At 39.4% G+C, this 19,098-nt stretch overlaps 1 protein-coding gene across 1 annotated transcript in view; it reads right to left on the bottom strand.

The window, feature by feature from the left end:
* The window catches only part of LOC108680552 (fat-like cadherin-related tumor suppressor homolog), a gene marked incomplete at its 3' end in the record, with an annotated part of 116,196 nt that overhangs the window by 40,735 nt on the left and 56,363 nt on the right, over positions 1-19,098 (bottom strand). The window contains exon 2 of the mRNA XM_047880384.1: positions 12,718-12,767. The remainder of the gene's footprint in view (positions 1-12,717; positions 12,768-19,098) is intronic.

Raw genomic sequence — 19,098 nt, 5'->3', positions numbered from 1 at the left:
GAACATTCAACTGTAGCGCCGATGTCTCGTAGGTAACGAACTTATTTATATTTGCTCACTTTATTATTAGCTATTAACCAAGTATCAATCTAATCGCAGCACAACTCAACTAGATGTTGCTGAAAGTACGGAGCAATGCAAGTAAGAATTGCTGCCTCAATTTAAAATGCACACAAGGCTCTGCTAATGTGAAATTCGTTGCTAATATTAGTGTTAGATTTTCCCTGTAAGGAAGTTTGCTCATTGCTGATCAGAGATCGGAAGGAATTTAATGCACTTCAGTTGCTGAGAGCATAAATTGGCAATACGGTACCTGCTGAATTATTAAATAGCGAATATACCTCGATATTGCAGCTTGCAGATCACGTAGTTCTGAATTTCTCCTGTTGAATTACCGTGTAGTGAAAAAGAACTTTTATAAATATACAGTGATCAATTCTAACCATTAATACCAATCTTACGCTGAAGTTAGTTTTGAATAAGATTGGATGGATATTATCAATGCAGCGCTCTGTCGTGCATTAGATTAAATTAATCATACTTATTTAAATTACACTTGTTACTAAAGAAACGAATAGGTTAAGGAATGAGGTGAAAAAAGCTGTTCGGACGCTATATATACTTATTTATTAGAACTCCATAACATGACAGAGAGGCTGGTCAATTGTTTTGACACGTATACATAACATTCAAATATTGATCCATAGATTAGAGACCGTCGAATAACAGAACCAAACACTAGCAGCGGCGGCAGCTTGCGATAAAACAAACCCTGCCTCATATACCACGAACAAATCAAGCGAAAGTTTCTCTCTTTTCTCTAGATGGCATAACAAGCGCACCATTGAGGGCCACTAGAATGCTTTCCTTCATAGACTTTGCTTAATTGAGTAAGCGGACTGATTCAGGCGATCAAGAAAGCCATCGCGCTGCACAGCGTAGGATTACATCGACGGCCCAAAACCCGGCGGTTCGGGGAAACTTTCAAAAGAGCTCACTCAGCTCGCGAGAGTGATGTCGTGGTAAATAACAGCTCATTCATTTAATGACATTCACTCATTACAGGCACAATGAAACGCTCGCATTTTGCTACGAATATTTTACGATGCCGATTACTGTGAAGAACTCAGATATTTTCTCTAACATACATCCTGCGGAAACTGCTAAACATGAACCATCCTGCGTGAGGAAACGACTGCTGCTGTATTCTGTAGATACCAAAATACTACCCACTAGTACAAAAATTTGGATTGAAAGAAGAAACCGTTCAACCATTAACCCTTGGGAAAAAATTATGCAAATTTCCCGTCACTGGAGCCGAAAGCTAATAAGATAATGAAGGAATATGCTCTACCGCTAATTGCAGTTTTCACTGCAGTAATTAACGCATTATTTTGCCCATTAGTTAACGGTATATGCCCGATGGAAAACTGAAATCGTGCGATGTGAAGAATTACTGCACTCTAATGACAATGTTCATCACTTTAAGCGAAATGAAATAGAAAATTACAGTGGAATTCAGTTCCAAATAACACACCGAAATAAACTGATTAAGCCCATAGCATCACGACGCACAAGACGAGTTATAGAAAGAAAGAAATGTCAATCTACATCGCAAGTTGCTGGGTTACAAAGACTAAGTACAATAGCAACAAGGTTATCCCGCTTCCAATATTTTAGCTCTGCACACACACTGTATATTTCGGAAAAAAATCACAGTTGGTAAATGTTAACATACGATCGAGAATATCAAGAAATAAATATCGCAGCGTCTCGATACTTCTAAGCGCAAATGGCACGTCGCAAATTGCAGGACACACAAGTCGAGATCGCAGGCAGGCAGCACACTGAGCTGTAGATGTCCTCAGCAGCTATCGAGTCCCATCTACCAAATTGGCTCGCAGAATGTGGCGGCGCTCGCCAGCAACTCCAGCAACAGCTGTTGCTATACCCTAACAAAATTTAGAGTCGTCCCAGCTTCTGGTAATCCAAATCAGAAGACGCCGCGTCTGTAAATTTTCACTGGGTATAGACTCCTGCGTCTGTATGTCGTTTTATAGAAATCTGCCAACACAACGAGACGAGACGAGAAATATTCTGACAAAATATATCGAGACAAAGGAAAAAAAAATCGTGCCGAAATAGTATAAAGTGGGATAGTAATTGTATCCTGCAATTTAAAAAAATGGCATCCCGGATATCAAGCAACGTTATGAGACATCCTACCGCGATACTAAACAAAATGAGATATTATATTAATATGCCAGGCGGAAAGAGTCATTTCAAACGCTAGGTCAAATATTAACAAGTTGAAAGCTCGCTTATTGAATACACTTCAAATAGCACTCAGCGCCCGAAAAGGACCGTTCGAGTTCATTACGCGTTTCCTATGTCGTAACAACATCAGAGCGAGTCGGTGAATAGGTCTTCTATCTTTCCTAGTTGTGTGTGCATGGGGCCAGTTGTGGCAGCCAGTACTGGACGCCACAAGTGGCCGTCACTAGTGCGTAAGCTTATCCGAAAATTAATCAATGGTTTCCAGTATTTTTCAAAATTTGTCCGACAGCGTGAGCCTTTTGAGTGGAAAGACAGGTTAAGCGACAAACTTTGTATGGCCTTTTTATTCCGGATTACAACGTCTCCAATTTCAGGATTCATTCCCGAAGATCGTCAATCAATAATTAGTAAATTACAACTCTTCTTGATAACGAGTGTTATTTGTTATTTGTGAAGTAAATCGATATGAGTAGAAGCTACAACCTGGTCTCGTCATTATTTTCTATTGAATGTTAAACCATTTCGTTACGGATGCATTACTCGTCGTCAATTCTATTGGTATCTCAAGACCTACTATCAAGAATATACCAAGTCCTGCTGCTGCTGCTAGCAGTTGATGTCTTACGATCGTAATTTAAGACGTACATTAAATTGAATTAGGCGCAAAACTGTTTTAAAGTCAATTAAAATTGCGAGTTAACATAATTACTCGTTTATTTTCTTGAATTATTAATATAAATTAAAACCAAAAATATATTCATACCAGTCTATGATTGTTATATCAAAAAATGATGAGGCGGCAATTTCATCATATTTTTTCAGGTATCAAAATTTACGTCATGCTAAGTACAAGCGAACTTTTCTCCCTATAAATCTAAGCGGTCTTTATTCTCAGTGTGGCTCCTTAATTAGTAGCCAGTGCTCGCTAATAAATTCCAGGACCTCTCTTCACGAGGCAAGGATGAGCTGTGGTGGTGCAGTGGTGAGAGACTTTTAGTCTCTCGCACCCAGCTCCCGGGTTCGAGTCCCACTGAGGACAAGTTCTTCCGGGAAGCTCAGCCATTCATCCAACTCTGGTTGATAAATGAGTACCTGGCTTGTTCAGGGTGTTGTGTAATGCAAAAATGGTTCTGGCGGGTCAGCGAGCCAGTGATGGTCGTGGAACTACCAGTGGCACCAAGTGCCCGGAAAAACTGACCTATCACCTCCTCCCTTACCTATAGTTGCCACTACCAGGATGGGCAATTACAACAACAACAACAACAACAACGGGGCAAGAATCTCGGTAATAAGAGGTGGTCAGTACTTGTCAGACCAACTGGCAGACAAAACTGCCACGGGAAAGCCTATATGGCTATAATAATTCAGCCCTTAAGGAGAGTGTAGCTTAGCTTTCGATTTCTAATTTGCTTCCATCCACGTAATGTAAATCTGGAGTAAATCCAGCCCACTGTTTCAATTACGAAGAAAATTTCAACACGGCAACAGGTAGCATCGGAATCCTATGACGCGTATCAGATGTTAATGAAGTTCGAAAATACGACTCATTTAAATAGAGAGAAGCCTGATGGACTGTCATGGACTGCAAATTATCAACATAATTCCAGCAAGAGAATATACTCTACGGTAAGTCAATCCGATCTGAGAGCTTTATTAGTTTAAAATTAAACTTCGACATCAGTGCCAGCCACGTGTCGAATTTTTCAATGAGAAATTGATCCTATTCATCGGTGGAATAAATCATATAATGTTAAAATCAAAATAATTGCGAGAACTAACTCGCTGTTGGCTTCGTCACCTCCGCCCAAGCAGTGCGCTGTTCAGGCAGCAATCAACATTCGTCTATTACCAAAGTTAAGAGTTTTCACACATAAAACACCGTTTATTTAGTAACCTAACTGCACAGTAACACTTTTGCTATCAAGCATTATATACAACGAGCAATGCGCGAAAATAACATCTTTATGATGCGTTGCAGTTAAAATTATCTATGGGAGATGCTTCTAAAATTAATTAAATTGATTTCAGAAATTGCAGTGAAAGCTACTTCAAAAGCCGAAAGCTTACAGTTGGAATATGGCGTCAGGAAGCTACTAATTGAATCATTCAAAAAAGCCTCAGTTCGCATCGCCTGGCTGAGTATATCGCTCACCAGGGCCATAGCTATTAAGTTGGGGAGACCCAAACTCCAATGCCGCATTGTCGCGATACACTGCGCGGTGGAGCTAGGCGCGGACTTCAACAACACAAACTTAAACAGACATGGGATTCCCTACATGAGAGGTGCAGTTCCGACCCCTAATACAATGTATATCCATAATATGATAAGCCATGATTGCATCATCAGCACAAGGTTCAAGAGAATCTCGAATCGGAAAAATGTTGCAGCGCTAAAGTACTTAAGTTATCCATTATGAAATGAGATTGTTTAAGTTCGTGGTTACCTCCACCATAGATCCTCTTCGCAGGCTGCATCTGGCATCGAGTTTGTTCAAACCTTAAGCATGACTCGCGATATGTGAACGCAAATATCGTAAAAAGAAAGAGCTCGATAAGGACAACCCAACAATGGCGGTCGTGGTGGGAAATCACAAGCTTTGCCTGGTATGGGCGCTGCATCCGCATCCCCGCGACACGCACACAACTTCAATATTTTGAACTTACACTCACAATCACAGGCATGGCCGCGACGTCAGGTGCAGGCATTCAACAAACTTTGGCTAGTTGAGCCTGAGATTATCCGCGACAGAAATAAATTTTAAGCTGAAAAATTATAATCATCTATGGGGCGGGGAGAGAATGGCAGGCACATAAATAACTTCTCCTCAATAATTGTAGCATTTTTTACGCATTCGATTCTAAAAGGTATTTTTGTTTCCATGTCAATGTCATGAACAAAATATATCTCTACACGTTCATTTCAACATTAGTCTGCACAAACCATATCTGTTTATGATGAGAATCAATGTTGATGATAAACCTATATAATGGGGTGCTCAAGCACAGACCAGTCGATGCAGGCCGTGATTAGAGAAATAGTCTCGGCCCTAAAGGTCAGGCGCAGCCAGGCCTGCGAGGCGGAAGCCATACGACAGCTGGCGACTGCATGGTTGTGCAGTGTGTAGTGCGCCAGCATTGCGGTGTGATGGCATAGGATAACTGAACTTGGTAATTGAGAAGGATAACGCACCGAATACAAATGATTTGTTAATATAAGCCAATCAAAAACACTAATTATATTGTAGTATTTAGTTTCAGTTCAACTTTCACAGACTAACTTGTGCGACTAAACCTTCCTCTCATGCGAAGGAGCAGCTTTCCATTGCGCTTGCCTGTATTTGCCTTTATATTTTATTTTGCCGACAAGAAAACTCCTCTAAACAGCTAGGTACTATTGTTGACAATATATCAATCAGCTCTCATCACTCAAGGCTTGAAGTGCTGCCTGAAGGATTTCAGATAAAATAATAATTCAAAATATATTTGAAATACGGTAATTCTCAAACTGTAGATCTTAATCAGAAATTTTTGCGGGTTCATCAAACGTTCATTTTCCGCTTAATATAGGTATCATAACAGGTTATTTATAAATAGCATATATGGTAACGCATACTACCGTATCTTCACAAATGACGCGGGAGATTGCAATAAGACGCTAACAATCTAAACGCCGTACACCATCGAGAGTTCCCAAGCACTGTATATACCTGATCTTCTGTGATACTTTAATGAACACGTTTTTAGAAGCAATATTGCAAACAAGTAAGACAAGCAGACACAGCACGTCCATTCCTGAAACTAAGAAACTTGAATTCAATCTCAAGACTCGAGCAAACGTACGCTAGAGTCCAAGATATTCAGCGTTGATAGCGAAGATGGAAACAAGATTAAAACCCTAATACCTTAAGAAGCCTGAACCAAACGATTATCTCGACTTGGTATGGTATAGAGTTAACAAGCTGGTAAACCCCGTCTTAATAAGCTTAAGCGAAACCATAATCTTGGCATGGTATAGTACGGAGTTGAAGTCATCACCTCGTTATGCAGAAGAAATCGCATCATATCTTCTGATTCACGATGCCGGTACCATCGAATCTTTTCCACGACTGTTAACGTGCCTGACAGTAAAAATATCTTAAACAATATTCAAAATATTATGAAGAATGAATTGAATTAGTGCTGCAAGTTGATTTTCTTGATGATGTTGCAACTTAATAAATAAACAAACTATGGCCATAAAAGTCGAATTTCAAAGTTTCCACGCAATAAAATAAAATAAATACAATAAAATAAAATATATAGACAAAATTAAAAAAATTAACACAGTATTTGAGTGAAGTTCACGAATAATAAAACGTCACTTGCTCTTGCGGTTGCAAATCGCCGCGGCGACGCCAGCCAATTCTAAGAGCAATTGTAAACCACTCTATAAATAAAGTTAATGTAGTAGAGTAAATCACTTCAACTCTATAAATAGAGTTAAAGGTTCGATCTATTGCAGGTAATTTCTTTGTTGAATGGAAACACGAGAAAATTTCAGAGGGATATAACAAGTTTACCGTCTGCAGGACTTCACGTAGGTGCACAAGAGCAATCCTGCTCCTGACGAGCTCATGCGCAGCAAGCAGCCCTTGACAAAGACCAGCGACAGACGATGACGCGGGCAACAAAGACGCCCTTCATGACTCCAACCGACTCAACCGTGAACATTGAATACTAATAAGAACTTCATGTTTAGCGAAGATAAAATTAAATTCGTGGGTGTGAATTATTGTGTTTTGCCAGAGAAGTAAATTTCAATACTTAAAGTAACCATCAATATAAAAGATGTATATATGTTTTCCAGTATTTGCGGTAAATAGACTACACGCTGCATCTCGCAACCCATGACACTAAATCTACGCCGTTTCATGCCTGCATTGGACAATGAAATAAAATAACCTGCTATATTTCAAAGTATAAAATTTTAAGTGACGATAGTAGAGCCAGTTCATCCATATTCTGGCGAAATTGGAGTGACGACCAAACGCTCTTCAAACAAATCACAATTATTGTTAGTGCGACAAAGAACAATTCAGTCTAGCAATAAAAACGGAAAATACTACTACTCTTAACTCGAAAACTTTTATTTAAAGTTCACATTTTTAATATGAAGAAGTTATGTGTGAGTATAGAGTAAATGATCGTGTTCTCGAAAACGAGTTTTAATCACAACCGCACAAAAGAGATATTTCATAATAAGAGTGAAATGATGAAAAATTTCATAGAAAAAAAAACGCAGAGAAAATTCGCCATATTTCCAATGAGAACTCACAGTAAGTCGTAAGTGCGCACAGCTAAATAAGGGCGGTGTGCAAATAGGTTTCCAGTACAGTAACTCCTGCATTTGTACTCCATCAATCTAATGTTGTGTAACTTTTTCCCAACATTGGACGATGCGCACAGGGCACAACTATTTTCGTAACGTGGATCTAGGGTGCATGCAAGCCATAAGAAAATATTGTATACTAAAAATTAGTATTAGATGGCAGAATTTTCTGATTTATATGCGTACAATTAAAGGCAGAGAATGCATTACAATTTTCGATGAGTCGAACAATTCATTAGACGACGTTGGTATATCAAAAGGCAATTTTAGCAATTATTAATAATAAAAGTAAAAAGCATAATCTGTTCTGCAATCAAACTTGCATGAAAGAAAGCCTTCTGCCAAATTACACCATGTAACAATAATATATCCGATTGTTAATGTTGTTACATTCGAATGTAACAACATTCGAACGTAACAACATTCGTTGTCAAATTAGGAAGCATTGAATAATGAATTTTTGTTGGACATAAGTACATAATACACGTAAATAGTATACAACACAAAAATCAAGTGCATCACACTACCATTAAGAGCATCACACTACCATTAAGAGCATCACACTACCATTAAGAGCATCACACTACCATTAAGAGCATCACACTACCATTAAGTGCCATAAAGTGTAGCCGCCACCACGAGGTGCAGCCATAAAGTGTAGCCGCCAACACGAGGTGCCGCCAATAAGGGAGGTGGAGGCTAGAGCCATAAAGCGCGTCTGCCCTCACCTGCCATGCGAGCAGATGCAGCGCCAGGCATATGCTCTTTAAGTGCAGCGCTCATCAACAGCGGCATGCGGGGCGAGCGCCGGCCACTTTACGCGTGAGGGCTCCTGCGCCCACTCAACCATCTAAACATACTTAAGAGGCTTAGCAGTCAATGGAAATAACAGCAGGCTTAGCAGTCAATGGAAATAACAGCAGGCTTAGCAGTCAATGGAAATAACAGCAGGCTTAGCAGTCAATGGAAATAACAGAAGGCTTAGCAGTCAATGGAAATAAAAGCATCTCCAATTAGAAACCCACAAACCTATCATAAATACACACATAAAGGCATACGATTTCTGACAATTTTTAACAAAAACCAACGCATTAATTTAAACCTAATCTACATGAGTGGCATTAATCATTCGATCAGGGTCATGTTAAATCTTTTTAACTTAAGAACATTGATTAAAATATGCAGTAAAAGTACACGTAAAATTTTTAAACAATATCATTCGATACTTGGAAACATTAATTATTGAAACAACAGGGCGATCACGGAAATTTCCTGATTTGAAAGTTCAATAAAAAAAGAACTAGTTAAAATATCATTACAATATAAATTTAATTGAAAAAGACATTACCTGAATTTTTTATCACTCAGTTTCAAAGATGACATCGAAAAAATTACGGTCCGCATTATCAATTTATTCACTTAGTCGATTTTTTTAAGTTTCGTTCAACTCGCTGAAGCTTATTGACGGGTAAGTTGGCTATGGCTTGGCGTTGGCTTGACGTATGTTGTTCTTCAAATGAGGTAGGGTCCTCGGACAGTCATTGTAAACAATTGATTTAAGATAACACCACAAAAATATCACACGGAGCTAAATCGGGGGATCGGGTCACCAAGGAGATGACGCGCTCTGCAAAATGTTGTCTCAGAAGGTGTGAAGAACACAGAAACGCCTCTCAAACTCTTCGGCGTTTTCGGGTGTTGTGGCACTCCACTAACCTCCAGACCCACTCATTCACACTTCCACTTGCCCTAAATGTGTTCACCCACGTAACAATCGATTTACGATCAGGAACCCGACCTGAAGGGCGAATACGAAACCGAGTACACTGTCAGAAAAATTACCGTTGAACGGTATTACCGGCGTTTCAGTGGCCGGTCGGCACGTGAAAAGAAACACCGTGTCGCCGTTTTTATTCCAATTTAACATTAGAAATCCGTAAAACATCTGATAAAAACGGCGGAACAGTTTCTTTTCACTGGGCAACCGGCCACTGGAACGCCAGTAGGAAGGTTTTTTCACCGTTTTTTCTAACAGTGTACGGAATGCTCATTGAGTAGCAATAATGCAACGGCCATTAGAAAAGTACGCCTCAGACAGCAAACGCACGCTGCTCACTTGTCCAATGCATAGCATATTTTCAACTGACAAGGCGGACGCAAAACTTCATGGCTTTGCCTTTCATTGCATTTTCAAATACACCCCGCCCTTTTCTTACAACATCTGGCTGCTTGGCGCGTAATACAAAACACGAAGCTTTCGTGAATTACGCTGTACAATGTACATATATTCCACGCCCTAGTAAAAACTCCGGATACAACACAAAATGCGTATGTATCGATTTCAGCAAGTTATGGTAATGAAATAGTCGGCTCAAAGTAAATGAAAGCTTTGTCAAGTTACATCGATGAAAACCGGTACCTCCTTGATATCTCCGCATGGGCTGGAGCCCAAACCTGAGACTCACCTCATCCTGGGAATTGGCAATGCAATCGCTTTTATAATCAATGACAAATCCAATCAACAGCCTTAGATGAAAATTTCTTCCAATCGCTGGAACCGCCATTTTTGTGGGATCGCGAGCACATCCGAATTAAGCGTCAACACTTGAACGAGGCGCCAGCGATCACGAACGCGCGGCAGGAGCGGAGAGTGTGTTCGCGAACAAGGGCGGGAGAAACTAATTCTTGAAATATAACAAAATAATACAAAGTAATATAAAAATATAGCAAAGTAATATAATTACTGAAGTCGATTCAGTAATTATATTTATAAAAGTAATATTAATACATAAAAAGGACCCGGCCTTGAAATGATTAAGTTCCAGTTGAAATAAAATATAGTGAACAGAAATAAAAAAATATAACTCAGTACTCACTGCAGTGAGTGACAGAGAGCGCATTTTCTCGTCGACGAAAACATGAAGTCACGGACGGACAGACAGACGGACGGACAGACGGACGGACGGACAGAGCACAATAGTGCATTTTTTTCAGAAATGAGAAAATGCGCTAAAAAATGTCAGAATTAGTGTAAAGTAAATGTTCGTTTATCATTTTGGTTCTGATTGACGTGTTTATTACGCGGGAAAGTCCTGCGCAGATGAGAGTCCCTACATCTTACAAGCGAGGACGGGAAACATCCTCGGGTCTGACTATAGGCTATTAACATCCTCGGGTCTGACTATATCTTTAAAAAATTAAATATGCTGGAGCACTCCATGCTTTAACAGCGGTTGTCGTTGCAAATAAAACGGAGTTGTTCAGCATAAAAAGAAAATCTCCTAAGATTTATTCTGCAAAATAAAAGATGATAGTTATCATAATTACGGTATAGTATAGTAGCTTTCCTCCATTTAGAATCAACGTTATAAAATATAATTTTAATGAATAATATACGCCTACTAATAGGAAAAAAATGGAATGTAATTTTCGAGCATGTATAATTCTTCTTAAATCAACACAGCAAAATTAATCGAAACTAATTTTGCATCATGAATGGAACATTGAGGTTCAACAACCGAGAAATATTTTCTTCAACATCAACATATTTTTAGCTCATTGCATGATGACAGGAAAGAAGGTCAGGGGCGATTAAAAACGAACGCGCACCCGACGTGTAGCAAGGCACGGTCATGCATATTATTAGCTATATTAACTATATTAGCTATATTAGCTAAATTAGCTATATTAGCTATATTAGCTATATAAGCTATATTAGCTATTTTAGCTATATTAGCTATATTAGACTTGCATCGCTGAACGCATCGCCAAACTCACAGATTTTGCCCGCGCAGTTTTGCTCAAAAGATGAGCCTCGAATGTACGGCTTTGACATGAACAAATCGCGCGTCGACAGTTGGGTGGCGCTCTGATCTTCGATCAATCCTTTTTTCCTGAGACTTTTAGCTGAATAAAAAAGGAACGAGTTGTAGTGGCTTAGTCTGCCACCTCAAAAAACAAGGTTAACATTTTTTACTGCATGACGATTAATAACATTTCAATACTTGTGAACCTGAACCTGTTTTTGATAACCTTCAACAATATTGAATTCTGGCGACCGTTGGGAGTCGAGCAGGATTAACTCCGATCGCCATTATTGCATTTCCCTTGCAATATTGTATTCAGCATTCACTATTGAATTTCCCATTCACTAATGTACACCCATTTATTATTTCCTTTGCGATAACTCATTCGACATTTCAAGTACAGTATCTTACTTCATCGTTGAAATATTTTTTTCCATTTCACAAAGATTCTATTACAAATAATATATAATGTAGACATCAGCTACAATGCCGATTCCTCTTCAAGGCTTGAATTCATAATTGGGTGAAAATATTAGATTCATAACTCAAATAATTTTAGACACAATCAGTTCGCATATCAACTTTTCATTTTCATTCACTCATTATTGCACAAAATTAGCAGCACAAAGACAGCGCAAACTCTGGCGCTTTAGGCCGTAATTCTGAGCACAGGTCCCCGAGCTCTCATGATGTACGAACGCCAGACCATCCGAGCCGCCGCGCACGCAGTCTGCAAGCGCCGCGAAATTTACGAAAAATTCAGCCGCGAGTGCCGTCAAATTGCCACTAATGGTGTTTTGAAGGCGCGTGACTGGAAATTATTAGGACGGCAGAGTGAGGTCCTTCCTGCTAGCCTTAGACACGCAGAGAAACTCGTATGAAGAAGAAAATAGCTTCTAGAATTGGCCTAAATTTTCACCAAAAATGATCTAATATGAAGGTGAAAGCATTTTATAATAATGTTTTCAGATCTATTGCATGGTAAGGATCGAAATTGATGTAGAATTGGGGTAGATTTCACCTCAGCATTTCCAGTTGAAGTTTGAGTTCCGAAAAGTTCGTTCAGGCAACCTATCCTGTTCACTGTTCAGAGGCTGACCGCGACGACATGGCGAATTAGTGGACATCATTCCACTACTGACTGCTGCATCAAACCAAATTAAAATATTAAATTTAATAATGTTAAACAAATCTTATGAATCCCTTCTCTATAGAACAGTTCCCATGATCACACGTATAGAAAAAGCAAATGTTTGGGATACTCACGTAAATAAGATTCTACATGTGCGCCAGTATTCGCTGTCACCGCGTGGATCCTGTAAGAGAGAGAGTACATAACTGTATTAGCGTCCGAGAAAGTCAAGTTCTCAATATTATGGCTAAAAGCTTTCCAAGGATTTACGAGTGTTGTGTACCATAGAAACAACCAGTACGTGCTTCCGTTGGAACTTCTCACACAGCAAAAAAAAAATATATAACTCAGTACTCATAGCAGTGAGTGACAGAGAGCGCATTTTCTCGTCGACGAAAACTTGAGGTCACGGACGGACGGACAGACAGACAGACGGACTGGCGAGCACAATAGTGCATTTTTCCATAAATGAGAAAATGCGCTAAAAAGTTCGTATTATAACCTAACGTTTGTATTGTTTACTTCTATTCTAAACGTTACAATAATTCCTCCACTAATTTTACGACTTAGTTGTGACAGTTTAGAAACAGCTTTCCGTCGTAGCGTTATTCTTCGATAGGTCATTGTTGTTCAATTTAACTTGGTAGACGTCTGTGCTCCGGTCCATCTCTGCCCACTGTTTCGTCCTGCGATTATATGATAAGCCGGAATCATCTTAAGTTATTTATTCTCTTTAAAGCTTCCAATATTATTAATGAAAAGTAAAAATATAAATTCTGCAAAAATGAATAAAATTTATTTTGTCTTTAATTGCTTGTTAATTAATCTGATTGGTTTAATGTTGATGAAAATATGTACAGAAGAGGAAGAGCCTAAATTAAAATAGTAAATTTTGCAGATTGTGTTTCAGTTACCAAGAATGCCCAGCATTGCATCAAGTAACACTGGAGCAGCGTAGCTGTGACCTGTGGTAGCGGAACACCGACTGAAATCATTTAAGCCACGAGATCTATGCCCTGACAAATTACCCAAGAACATACCATTCATGGGATTTGTGGGAGCAAAGCGCTACGTGAACTATATGTTGCTGGGGTCACCCAGGTTCGTCCAGCCGTACTTACAGTACTTTAACGTGGACCCCAACAAAGGCTTGCAATGAAAGACACTTCCGAAACCACTCTCTTGAAATCTGTAGTTTCAAAAACTCTCCTTGACACTGTGGGTTCACATGCGGGACTGACCAGGACGGACTAAAGCCTACAAATCTAACTTCCGCATTTCTAAACTGAAAACTAAAATTACAAAAATACAAAATTATAACATACTAAATTCTAATTCCCTAACAATGTTCCCAAACAACAACTAGAATAGAATAGAAATGTCGGCACTAAAGAAATAGGCCCATGGCCTGTTACCGATTCATGTACTTTTCATGACTTGATTCACAAGGGATCCGGCTTATGAAACCCGATCTTTCCATAATTGACTAATTGATTGAGATAGCTGCAGGACTTATTGCAAGGTTCGTAAGGTGCTTGGCATTTCAAGACTGAATATATGCTCCAGCCCATATAAGGATGTATTCACAATAATATATCCGTCATCATGTGTCATCAAAGATTAAAGAATTGAATTAAAATGAAATGAATTCGAAAATTCAAGTAAAATCAGCAAGACCCATTCAAATGTAATAATTGTTCGGTTTCTAAAAGCACAAAATCGAGCAGCTGCTGTCGGTCGCAACTGGAATAATACAATTCTTTCAAATGTAATACCTTCTACTTCAAAAATAATAGCTTCACACTGTATCGAAAATCCCCAACCCCATACTTTGCAGGTCGTCTTATGCGTTCTAAGTTATATCTTGCCTCGGTAGTGTTGCGCAACTTTGCTGCAGTTCACCAAGGGCAGCGTCGGTGATTCTAAGCGTTGCAAGAGCAGGGGTCTTTTGAGCGGCCAGCAACATGCATAACTATAACCCACACAGAACCTGCTTTTCACTTTCCTCCTCCGTGACAAGTCAATGCCCAGGGCTTTGTGTGGCCCAGCTTTGTGGCCGCGAGTCGCGAGCAGTCTAAATGCTTGCATTCACTGAGCTACACCAACGACATTGGCTGGAAAGAAGCATGGGCAATGCAGCCTGGCGCCAATCCCATCAAGCTTATAATTTCATCGTGATAAAATGAAGTAAAAGAAAACAAAAAACGCATCATATCCAGATTACGAAATATACACTCGTCTGAAAAAATCAGCGTTCATGTTAGGATAAATATAAATGAAAGAAAAATGGTATGAATATCAAAGCGAAAAATACCAAACCGACAAATCCTTATAATGAACCATATAGGAATGATAGACGAAGCAGTGGCGGCTCGCAGTCTTCATGTGGCTATAAGCGGCTTGCAGAAGGTGCCACGCATCGTTCCACTAATGCACCATTGTAAAGGACAGATGTATACGGCCACCGCCCAGCAAAAGAGCTCGAGTTAGCAACTGTCAGCAGCACGAGTGTATGCGTGTGATTGTGATACACACAAAAGCATCGGTAAATTGAAGCAAATTGACCAATTTTATTATCAACTTTTCAACATATTTTCCATATTGGACATGCATTTAACCACCGACGCTGCAATAATCAAAAATGAATTGGAGATGACAAAAAGTTGTTTAGCTAATGAGTTATGTAAATTAACGACTAAGGATCTAAAGAATCACAGTCTCATTTTAAATATAAAATGATATCGCAAATAATATATTAGGGAGGCATTTCAGAGAATAAAAAATGTAGAGCGAACAAGTTTATGTCACAGAATTTTCATCAGATTACAGTACAGAGCAATTTAGTATTCGTTCAAAAAAATTCTTTTGGCAGGACAGCGCGAATGTACTTTAGACTGTGTGACCTCAGCAAGGGAATTACAAATATGTATATGTACACCACCAAGCATTACTATTTTGCCATCGTTTCCCTTCGACAATAATCAAAGTTTGCTGCCTAAATTGTGTGTGTAAATCGCGCTGAAATTTAACGAGGATCCTTTGACACTCCGCGGTGCAGCCGGCGTATTGTGAGGCGGAGGGCTGGCCGCGGTCCCAGCCTCATTATCGTTCGGACTTGACGCAATTTCGTGATGAGGCATAGAACGCCTGCTTACATGCATACATGGCGCTGCCTCGAGTTATTGTCACAAGTTCTCAGGTGTAACGAGGGCATGAATCAGGCTCTCGTTGAGCTTCGTCCCCCAGCGTGAAATTAACGCCAAAGCTATCAAGCAAGCTCCCAACTTCAGACCAGCGTTCGGCTTGCCTTTTACCTACCGGTCAGTCGTTAGGTTGGTCGCCGAAGTGTTATATGAAGTCTCAAGATTAGGACTTGACACGATACATAGGACACATTTGCCGCGCAATTTTTTGTACTTTATACATCTTGGGCAGTAGGTACACTCCTTGCTTAATATGGGCATGGTCGACCCCAAAAGATGAAGTGTAATACCAATTCGACCTTGAGACGTAAGCAAGGATCACGCACGTAACACTTAAGGCAAACAAAGCAAACAAATGAGCTGTTAACATTCAAAACGTTAGGAAATAGGAGCTGGAATTCAATTTTGAATGTTATGTACGGTAAATTGGGCTGCAACTCACAGTTGCATGCACTGAGAATGACACCTCGCTGAGTTTAGACGAACATCAAGAAGTTGCAATGACGCAATCCGATTATTATTGTCCGGCCCGGGGCCATACTTTCAAAACTCGCTAAGTGATCGTAAGTACTTACGCTCTAATTTCTTGTCTATGATTGGTGGATTTTGCTTGAAAGGCCGTCAATGATTGGCTGATGAACTTATGATCTCTTAACTTCTTTTGAAAGTATGGGCCCTGGTACCGTTCCTCGCTATATGCAGCGCTTACTTGTAGAGAGTAGTTTTCAAAGTCCCTACTCTTAATTGTAAGAGTAGAGACTTTAAACTTCCGATATGCTGTGAAATATGATATTAATTGAGCTTCAAAGAACTTCTTAAATAATTCATTAGAACGGCACACGACACAATAAATACGAAAAGCATCCGAGCCACGAGTACAACTGAACGCACGGCAAACAATTAATCTCTTGATCGAGAGTGACACATTTTTTAAATGACCTATAATCGCCGTCACATTCATTTCTTGTTGAAAATTGTATACTTTAAGGTTGTCATAAAAATATAAATGTAAGATTTCGCATATTTTTTTAATAATCTGAACTAAAATTAGCCTCAAAACGATCATTTTCGTGCTATCATATAATTTCAGAATACCTTTAAATTTTAACTACATCAATTGCTTAGTCTACGCACCAGCTTCAGCCGATTGCACCAACTTCAGTCTATTATGAAACGAAGTCCTCGGTATCGCTGAATCTCGCGGGTGTGTGCCAGACAGTTTCAGAGACTGACATAGCTTTATACTCTGCTAGGGTGATGAATTTGAAGACATGAAATTTTTTCACCATCTCCCTTGTGTCTTCCGTCACTTGACTTAGAGGAATGATATCCCCTTCGTGAATTGCAAACAAATCTCAAACATCAGCAATGCACGTTGGAACTCTCGTGCCGGTCTAGCCATTCTTGCGTTTATTTTGATGCCAGAAACCCGGATCACTTTGCATAAATCTGTTTATTCATTTCTTACTCATGGGCTAACCATTGCTTCAGCAGTCAATTGTTCCGCGTTGGAGATCTTGAAGAACTATCTGAAGCTCTGAATGATCACCCAAAAGCTTTCAACTGTTTGAAGATCAACTGAGAAACAGATGACTCTACAATCAACATTCCTTCTCGAAGCAACCATGCAGTGCTGCGAAGCGCCATTAAAGTTTTGCAAGAATTTCACAACTCAGGCCGCAACAAGGACAACGTTACGGAGATTTATGGTTTTAATTTACATTTTGTATTTGTTTGGCAGCACTGAACGAATCTGCTGGGGTTCATCGGCTGCAGAGGTCGGGGCGCGCGTTGGTCGGGGGCTCTCAGACCAGTACTCAGGCTCACCCGCGTATACAATACTGAATTTGTATTGAACTCGAATAATGAAGAAAAAGATTAATTTAGGAAACATAACGTTTTTTCATTGCCATTTCTAACCCTCATGTTCATAGTTTTCGTTATTTCTTAACTGCGTCAAATAATGAGCCTTATATAGTTCGCATCAACCGAACGAAACTGAGACGCTCGCATTCTTTTGATTATTGTGTTATAATGAAATCTCATTGAGATTGTCTGTTCTACATATTATTTGAACAGTGGTGTCAGCTTGTTTTTTCGTCATCGTCTATCTTTTTGTCTGATTACAAACAATTTTAAATAAGCTACATATACATCTAATTGCGATCTACACAACAAAAACTATTTTGATAGCTAATAAAACCCCTCATAACCATACATTTATTTTACATCAAATTACTTGCATTGATGAGCAAAGATCATTCACCTATAATTGAGATCAGTTGATCAAGGAATTACACACATTACATAACACGTCTCAGGCAAGCTATCAAAATTCATTTGAAATACGTTGCATGGCGATCATTAAATATTGTTTGCATAAGTTACTTAACACATACGTTTAATATTAACATCCAATGGAAACCTGCCTGCCGAAGCAGTCATGCCTAAACTTGAAATTATACACACGAACATCTCTTATGTTGTTTTCACTTCTACAACGTTGCATACTATGCTATAATATTGTAAAATTCATCCATCATAATTATGATTCGAGGCCCAATTGAAAAAAATGTTTAAGATGCTGCACTACTGACGTTAGCTACTAAAGAGAGAGGGAAACTGTAAAAGAAATATCATTAATAATCAGCGTTTGAGTTATGGTGCAGATTATAGCCTCATCAACTTACTGGCGTCTTACCTAACGCAGTATTCAAGGCGCAAGTATTTTCAAAATTTAAACCCACTTTAATCTTCGGCAATTGAATTCGGATGTCCTGAGCAGCACCGAAGTCCAACAATTGAGTACCGAAATTGTCTAAATATTAGCCTCTGAACAGTTACTATCCCAACAGTTCTAAAATTCCTTTTATTTTTGGGCGTCTGTAAAATTCTTACAAGTGAGCTATTTCGTAATCATTGAACGTTTTCAGGAGTTGCCCGTCCGTTTCGAAAGTCCTAAGTTTGGATCATAGGAAACTCATTTTATTATTCATGAGACGTTCTTTCTTTGCCTGCCTCATAAATTATGCAGGCGTGGCTTGGTTGTTTCGCAAGCAGCATCTTGGCAGCATTGTTCTTATAATGCAAAGCCAAACAAATGAAGACACGTGGACAGCGCATACGAGGCTCGCAATGAAGCTACAAACGAGCTCCCTGGCTTTCCTCTCACGAATGAAAGAAAGAAAATCTCAGCTCTGCGTTCCGTCACAAGAAAAGAAACTCGCGCGTAATTAAAAATTGCTCATCGTGTATCCGAGTTTAGCCGCAAAAAGTTGGTGAGTGACTTTATTTAGCTGAGCAACACTCGTG

The sequence above is a fragment of the Hyalella azteca genome, unplaced genomic scaffold, assembly GCF_000764305.2.
Source record: "Hyalella azteca isolate HAZT.00-mixed unplaced genomic scaffold, Hazt_2.0.2 contig5355, whole genome shotgun sequence".
Classification (NCBI taxonomy): Eukaryota; Metazoa; Arthropoda; class Malacostraca; order Amphipoda; family Hyalellidae; genus Hyalella; species Hyalella azteca.
This window is presented reverse-complemented; position numbering and strand designations above follow the sequence as displayed.